Source organism: Asterias amurensis, chromosome 12 (genome assembly GCF_032118995.1).
Source record: "Asterias amurensis chromosome 12, ASM3211899v1".
In the NCBI taxonomy this organism is placed as follows: domain Eukaryota; kingdom Metazoa; phylum Echinodermata; class Asteroidea; order Forcipulatida; family Asteriidae; genus Asterias; species Asterias amurensis.
Genome location: NC_092659.1, coordinates 15709234 through 15718278, shown reverse-complemented (window position 1 = coordinate 15718278; position 9045 = coordinate 15709234).

The window sequence follows — 9045 nt, the reverse complement described above, 5'->3', positions numbered from 1 at the left end:
TGACATCATAATAATTGATATTATTCCATTGTGATTGACTTGAACTGCAGGGTGGCCCACTTAATTCGTATAGATTTTAATTCATCAGTGCGTAATAAAATCAGGGGAATTTTTCTATAAACAAAACCCCACACACTTTTTGATAGAACAAGGGAGGGGCTACTACTGAATAATATTAACACCCCCCCCCCCCCCCCCCCTCCTTAGCCAACAGGGCCGTAGGGCTACTTAACGGCCGGTTTTGTGCTAAAAACTTCGCGAGTTTCAATTTCATGGGGCTGCTTGACCGTAAGCAGAAACATACATGGGCATAACCGCTCCGGGTTTCCGGCGATATTCAAAACTGCAACCACCTTTTGATACAAAACTTGTACATGTTGGTAGGACTGTATTTCTAAATCTCTCTATAATACAATCGAACCCTATTAAAGGAACATTACAGAATTGGTCTTTGCTAACTCAAAACAGTTGCTGGCAGTGTAAGCACTTTATGTAAGCCACCATATTATACATAAACTGACAAACCTGTAGAAGTTTGAAATCGATCGGCCATCTGGGTCGCGAGAGAATAGTGAAAAACCGATTACAAATTTTGCATTGCATATCGATGCCAAAATAAAAATGAATAAAACGCTCACTGAGCGATAAACTTTAATCGCGAAGCTAGATTATTTATCATCAATATGACATTTTCAGACAGAAATATTTCAAGGGATGTTTTCAACTTATCATCATCATCAATAGACCGTGTAAGTTTAATGTAAATCTGTGATCTTCACGATTTTTGTTTCTTACCAATTCTGTAACGTTCCTTTAAGAAACAAAATGCATCCTTTGCCTTTTTTTAATGTTCAATTTAATGGAAAATTATTATAATTAAAATTGTAGATTTAGTTTGCACTTGCAATAGTCAGTCAGTCAGAGAATAAAATAAGAATAATAAGAAGTAAGAAATAAGAAGTGTTCACAAAGTTTTTTATCTTACTCCTCTTGCATTACTGTTTCATCGATTTTCCCTTCGGTTTGAACGCTCATAAAGAAGGAAAAAGTTGAGTCAAATAATACATAACCTCACATCCTGAGAAATAATAAGCAATAATTATGGAAAGGGCCTCTAATGTTGTTGTTTATAATCCCGAACTCTTACTGTTTGTTTCCTTTCGACTGCACGCAATCAAAACAGTTATAATGTAGTTATTAGGGACTAGTCAAAATATAAGATATTTAGCATGCAGCACTAAACCGTATCACTGACATTAGGTAAAGCAAAAGTTACCAATTTAAAAATTGGAATAAGTGAGTCTTTAAAATTCTTGTGCTTACTGTGCAATTTCTATTTCATAGCGCTGCTAACCGTATGCACACGAAAAGGCAAGCTAACCTTCCAGTGCTCATTAATTTTACCGCACGAAAACAAATGACGTCATTGCAATGCAAATCCACGGTAAACACAATTTTATGGCCGTCCAATTTTTTTGCTAACCTGTGAAATACGCTTAGGCTTAAGCAGATTTTTCTGCTACAGTAAGCACGCAAATTTGCTTACCGTTAAGCAGCGCTGAAACACGGTCACGCGGGATAGTTAATAGTGATCGCGCACGCGGGACTCCCGGGCAGGCACTATAGACCTTTTTTTTGCAACGTCACAGCCCGAGTTTTTGCCAACCCAGATTTAGTTGTAGTTTCCCATTTACTTGTGTATGGTTGTGTAGTTTCCCATTGACTTGTGTATGGTTGTGTAGTTTCCCATTGACTTGTGTATGGTTGTGTAGTTTCCCATTGACTTGTGTATGGTTGTGTAGTTTCCCATTGACTTGTGTATGGTTGTGTAGTTTCCCATTAAATTGTGTATGGTTGTGTAGTTTCCCATTGACTTGTGTATGGTTGTGTAGTTTCCCATTGACTTGTGTATGGTTGTGTAGTTTCCCATTGACTTGTGTATGGTTGTGTAGTTTCCCATTGACTTGTGTATGGTTGTGTAGTTTCCCATTGACTTGTGCATGGTTGTGTAGCTTCCCATTGACTTGTATATGGTTGTGTAGTTTCCCATTGACTTGTGTATGGTTGTGTAGTTTCCCATTGACTTGTGTATGGTTGTGTAGTTTCCCATTGACTTGTGTATGGTTGTGTAGTTTCCCATTGACTTGTGTGTGGTTGTGTAGTTTCCCATTGACTTGTGTATGGTTGTGTATTTTCCCATTGACTTGTGTATGATTGGACGCCTTGAGAGCCGGTATGGCATAACTGGGACTGCTTTACAATGGTTCAGATCTTACCTGAGTGACCGTTCCCAAACTGTGACCATTGGTGAGGCTGCATCCTCAGTGCATCACATACCCTGGGGTGTTCCTCAAGGTTCAGTTTGCGGTGCTTCACTGTTTACCTTCTACACAGCTCCAATCAGTGTTATAATGACAAAACATTGCATCAATCATGTCATGTATGCTGATGATACTCAGCTCTACCTACGCTTCAAGCCATCAGAGGGCACTGCAGCAGTTCATCGCCTGGAGGACTGCGTGAAGGACATTAAGGAGTGGGCTGTCTACAACAAACTCCAGCTTAATAACAGTAAAACAGAGATTCTTCATTTTAACTCTCGCTTCCGCAGCTCAACAGATCTTCCACCAGCCATGATCGGTGACTCGGTTGTCGATTTTTGCACCGAAGCTCGAAGCCTAGGAGTTGTTTTCGAGAGTGAGCTTCGCATGAAGGTCCATGTCAGTAACATCTGCCGAGCCGGATGGTCCTTCATTTACAGGATAGGCAAAATCCGAAGCTATCTAGACGAACCAGCGACACTGAAGCTAATACACGCCTTCGTGACATCTCGTATTGACAGCTGTAACAGCCTTCTTATTGGCCTTCCAACCAATGAAATCAACAGACTCCAGCGCCTACAGAATGCTGCCGCCAGATTGGTCTGTCGAGTTAAACGTCACGAGCATATAACCCCAATCCTCCAATCACTCCATTGGCTACCAGTTTCACAACGGATAATCTACAAGACTCTCATTCTTACCTTCACAGCACTCCACAACCTTGCCCCTTCGTACATACAGGACCTCGTTCATTGTCATCAACCCACACGCACCCTTCGTTCCGCATCCCTTAACCTCTTGCAACTACCCTCACCTCCTCGGACATCTACCTATGGTGGCAGAGCCTTCAGTATCGCTGCCCCCTCCTTATGGAATAAGCTTCCATCACATCTTAAGGACTGTTCATGTATTGACATTTTTTAAGCGTCATCTGAAGACATACCTTTTTAGGCAATATTATTTTAAATAACTGTTTTTGTAGAGTTGTTTCTACTTTTTCACTGGCTGGTCCAGATTTGCCTTGTAGCTTTTTTTGTAATTGTCTTTTTAAACCGTTTTCTTCAGAAACCCTCTGTATTGTAATGTTGTATTTTGTAAATTGTTTTTTACCTTTGTATCTAGCGCTTTGACTTGTGTATGGTTGTGTAATTTCCCATTGACTTGTGTATGGTTGTGTAGTTTCCCATTGACTTGTGTATGGTTGTGTAGTTTCCCATTGCATTGTGTATGGTTGTGTAGTTTCCCGTTGACTTGTGTATGGTTGTGTAGTTTCGCATTGACTTGTGTATGGTTGTGTAGTTCCCCATTGACTTGTGTATGGTTGTGTAGTTTCCCATTGACTTGTGTATGGTTGTGTAGTTTCCCATCGACTTGTGTATGGTTGTGTAGTTTCCCATTGACTTGTGTATGGTTGTGTAGTTTCCCATTGACTTGTGTATGGTTGTGTAGTTTCCCATTGACTTGTGTATGGTTGTGTAGTTTCCCATTGACTTGTGTATGGTTGTGTAGTTTCCCATTGAGTTGTGTACGGTTGTGTAGTTTCCCATTGACTTGTGTATGGTTGTGTAGTTTCCCATTGACTTGTGTATGGTTGTGTAGTTTCCCATTGACTTGTGTATGGTTGTGTAGTTTCCCATTGACTTGTATATGGTTGTGTAGTTCCCCATTGACTTGTGTATGGTTGTGTAGTTTCCCATACACAACTCAATGGGAAACTACACAACCATACACAAGTCAATGGGAAACTACACAACCATACACAAGTAAATGGGAAACTACACAACCATACACAACTCAATGGGAAACTACACAACCATACACAAGTCAATGGGAAACTACACAACCATACACATGTCAATGGGAAACTACACAACCATACACAAGTCAATGGGGAACTACACAACCATATACAAGTCAATGGGAAACTACACAACCATACACAAGTCAATGGGAAACTACACAACCATACACAAGTCAATGGGAAACTACACAACCATACACAAGTCAATGGGAAACTACACAACCGTACACAACTCAATGGGAAACTACACAACCATACACAAGTCAATGGGAAACTACACAACCATACACAAGTCAATGGGAAACTACACAACCATACACAAGTCAATGGGAAACTACACAACCATACACAAGTCAATGGGAAACTACACAACCATACACAAGTAAATGGGAAACTACACAACCATACACAACTCAATGGGAAACTACACAACCATACACAAGTCAATGGGAAACTACACAACCATACACATGTCAATGGGAAACTACACAACCATACACAAGTCAACGTGAAACTGCACAACCATACACAAGTCAATGGGAAACTACACAACCATACACAAGTCAATGGGACACTTCACAACCATACACATGTCAATGGGAAACTACACAACCATACACAAGTCAATAGGAAACTACACAACCATACACAATGCAATGGGAAACTACACAACCATACACAAGTCAATGGGAAACTACACAACCAGACACAAGTCAACGGGAAACTGCACAACCATACACAAGTTAATGGGAAACTACACAACCATACACAAGTCAACGGAAACTACACAACCATACACAAGTCAATGGGAAACTACACAACCATACACAAGTCAATGGGAAGCTACACAACCATACACAATGCAATGGGAACTACACAATTCAATTAAAAACCTGAATACATACATTCATAAAAAAGTAGGTTTGTATCATTAAATAGCTTAAAAAGAGAATTACAACTATAAACTAAAACAAAACAAATATTTGCCACAGCCACTCATCTCATAATTTCTACATGATTTTATTAATTTCAACTAAGTACGTATTTCCTTTTTGTATTATTTCATTGGCCTGTTCCATTGGATACAAACAGATGGGTGTTCAAGATAGAAGGCCAAGTTGCAGAGCAGATGATTTCATCCTTCCAACGCATCAAAGTTCAGCTTTCATTAATGGTTCAAGACAATTTTGTGTGGTATTATCGTTTCTATTTGTGGAAAAAGGGAATAGTTAAAGAAGCTTGGTTGTTTTTAAAGCAGTTTCTGTAGTGTCATTTACATGAACCTTTATATATTAAAATAATGTGCAATTTCTTCTAGATTATACAAGTTGGACATGGACAATGTTGTTCTGCTATGTATTGTTGTAAAAACGAATTGTACAATTGCATGCATTTTCTTCTCATGTTTAGATTAAAGTTCCATACTTTTATGATGTACGTATGTACATGTACTTTGAATTGTTGAAATAACCTTTGGTGGAAAAAAAATGCGTCTAGGGAGATTGGTACCACTTTCACTTTTTTAAAACTACTTTTAACAAATAAAACAACTCGTCATCAAAGATAATATGTCAGCAATATAGTATGGTTTTATAATCCTCGTTGTAATCAAATTTCAACGTTACAGAAATAATAGTTAAAATGGCTGCAACCACAACTTTGAAGAGGGATTGTTTCTTTGCATCATTTTAACCCTTTCGTATTTCCAACTGCAAATTAACAATGTTTTTTATAAACAACAATGGAATAATACGGTATTTGCCTATCATTAAAGAAATAAAGATTGTGCGAATAGACGCACCAAATGCAATAATAGCTTCTTCTGATTTATTTTCAACTTTGTGTATGAATCTTCATTTCATTCACATTCTAGAGTTAAGTTTTTGAGGCAAAAGTTATTGTCAACGGTGGAGGAAGGGAGACAGTTTGTTACATCAAAGTTTTTAATGAAATTTTTCGATGCAAATTGTCAACCAATGGATCTCTATGTTCAGTGTACTTTTGTTTGTTTTTTACAGCACTCATTAAATTGACTGATATTTGGAAGGGCAAAGGAACTCCGCATAAATGTAACATGGAGGCAGGAAATATTGTATTTTCCTTCATCCATGGTTGTGATAAAAATCTTGATCAAAATTATTGAAGAACATGTTGCTGCGTTTATGCGCATGTATATGTTTGTGTTTATTATTAGATGTTGGTTCCTTTTTCATTGGAAATGCAACTTCTGTTATGACAAACAAGAGAGGAAAGCCTAAAACCATTCGAACCGTAAAAGGCATGTAACTTTAATGCGTTTCTGCATTTGAAGACAACTTGATATTCAAAGATTCAAAATATTTATTGTCATGGTAACAGCATGAAATTTGTTTTCCCTGTGTTGGGCCTATAAGGAGAATCTAATACAAGTAGAGGCATAAAAACAATAGACAACAAGAATATATTTATAAAATTAAAGTAATAGAAAGGGGGATAATACAGATCATAGAATACACAATAATCAACAAATTTTAAAAATGCACCACGTTATCTCGACCAACTATTGTTACAAAGGTTAATATTGCGCTAGGTAGAAAACGAGTTCTTAAAACTGTTGGTCTTGAGACATAGTTGTCGGACCCTGCCTGAGTGGTTCTGAAAAAATTGATGGTTAAAACTTATTAAACTGAGTGATAATGTAATCTTCCATGATTTCTTGCATGCTCTTATAGTGTCGGCTCCAATAATCCTGCTGGCCTTTTTGGGGATGCGCTGGAATTTCTTACAGTTTGCCTGTGGGAGAGTGAATTATACCAACAAATACAACAGAAACTTAAGATAGATTGAAGATATTCAACATACACGATACATTCCTTACTGTCGATATTATTATGGATCGGTAAGAATGTCAATGTCACGGTAAATAGTTGCGTGGTTTCAATGAAATTGCTTCACTGACAACTTTTCAAAAGTTTCCACTAGTTACAAACTTTCAAACCAATATTGATATAAACTCAATTTATTTATGGATTTAAGTTAGCCAGTAAAGTAAAGTTTAATTCATGCCGTGTCATTTTTAATTTGTATACATTTACCTAAGACGACTCTTCTAACTGAAAAGCGCATCGAGTTGAAAATGCTTTTAAAACATTATCCAGTGTGGTGATTTAAAAGTTGAGTTGATTTATATTATTAAAAACAGGTAAGCCCTATCTATTTCCTTTCATCTATTACACCGAAGCCCTGCTTAAAGTCGCAATTGAATTATTGCTCGACATGACAACACTTTGCTAGAGGTTAAACACTGTACAAACGGTTTTTAATTATCAGGAAAGAAAGAAACTGTAATTCAACGTAACAATAATTACTACCAAAGCCTACATCTTATAAATATTCAAGTAAAAGTCACAATAATGACTTACATTTCATTTGACCTATAGCCCCCCTAATACAACTATCATGACTTATTATCTATCATAGCAGTTTTTCGTAAATGAGATATACCGGTTCGTAATAATTATTACGATTAATGCTTACTCGGTAGTGATATTCCTGGTAATTATTATAACTTTGTGTTCCCGTATTCCCCTGTCTTTTCAAAGCCCCTATACGTAATTAATTGTCAGTGCTAAAAAGTATTGGTATATTTTGAAATTGCTCGCGCCCGAACACTAAAACAAATTATTTAGATCTAAAAAGAACACAATTAGAAGGGCGTGGCCGGAACGGACCAAATATTAATAAATGACTTTGTGTCTCGGTTTCTGTTCACAGTATTTGGGCTTATTATTGTTGCTTTCTTCTTAAAAGAAAAAGGTTTTTTAAAAAGGGGAATTTATATTATTGTTTATGCTTGTTCGTGTTCTGTTTTAGCTCAGTTATCTAAATTAGATTATTAAAATTCAATTATGTATGATGGAATATATTTTTACAATAGCCAAGAGGTGACGAGAGACGAATAAGCCCCATTAGTTGTCAGGGTGCCACTATAGGCCAAAAGTCATGCGCAAAACAGGGTTATCATTCCATGGCCTCAAATTCTGTTTAATAATATTGTTTTGGGGTCATGCAATTAATTGTATCGCAAGGGGCCTATAACAATTTATCACAACCTGGGTGCTATGTGCTTCAGCTTTTGAGGAGATGTGATAAATGTAGGCTTTGAGGTTGGTCCTATTTGGCTTGGGAAGTGAAAAAGTGATCATACTTGCAGCGGTTTAGGAAAAAACACATTATTTTGTCTGTGTTTTTTTTCCGGGGTATGGCCTAATTAGCAAAAATTCCGAAAGCTGACCTGCCAAAAATTGAAAAGAAATCAGATGTTTTATTAGTTGTACGAAAATATATTTGATTGGTTTTCAAGAGGTTCAGATACTTAAAATAGGTTTTAAAATAACTTTTGAATATTAATTAGCACAAGCATTGGTTGCGGCTATGAATCTATGAGCACCTTTTAGAGCTTTTTGGCGCCCTCCCGTGTTAACAAACTGAGGGATCCAACCATTAAAAGGTGTCAGTAGACAGTTTACCCAAAGCAGTTACGTTACAAAATATGACGGGGTTGAACTTTAGATGGTTTAATACAGAAAATAGTATTGGCTCAAAAATAAACACAACATTACGACTGCAAGAGACTAATCACAACTTGCGTTTGGGCCCTGCTGGTAGCCAAAGTTGTGGTTTCGAAAAGGGCCTATGTTTATAGACCGCCCTCAATGTTCAATCGAATTGTAACTTGATATAGACTGGTACCTAGTTCTTCAGCCTGTTCACTTCGTTCATTTAACACTGTAATAAAATAGCACGCGACCACCGTGTTACAGGATAGCTTTTATCGAAGTTTTGTTGCGAGAAAAAGGGAACAACAGTGTCAAATTTGAAGATGAAACCTACTGTTGCTGTCGATGAAATGTTTCCGGAAGGGTCAGGACCTTATGTGGATCT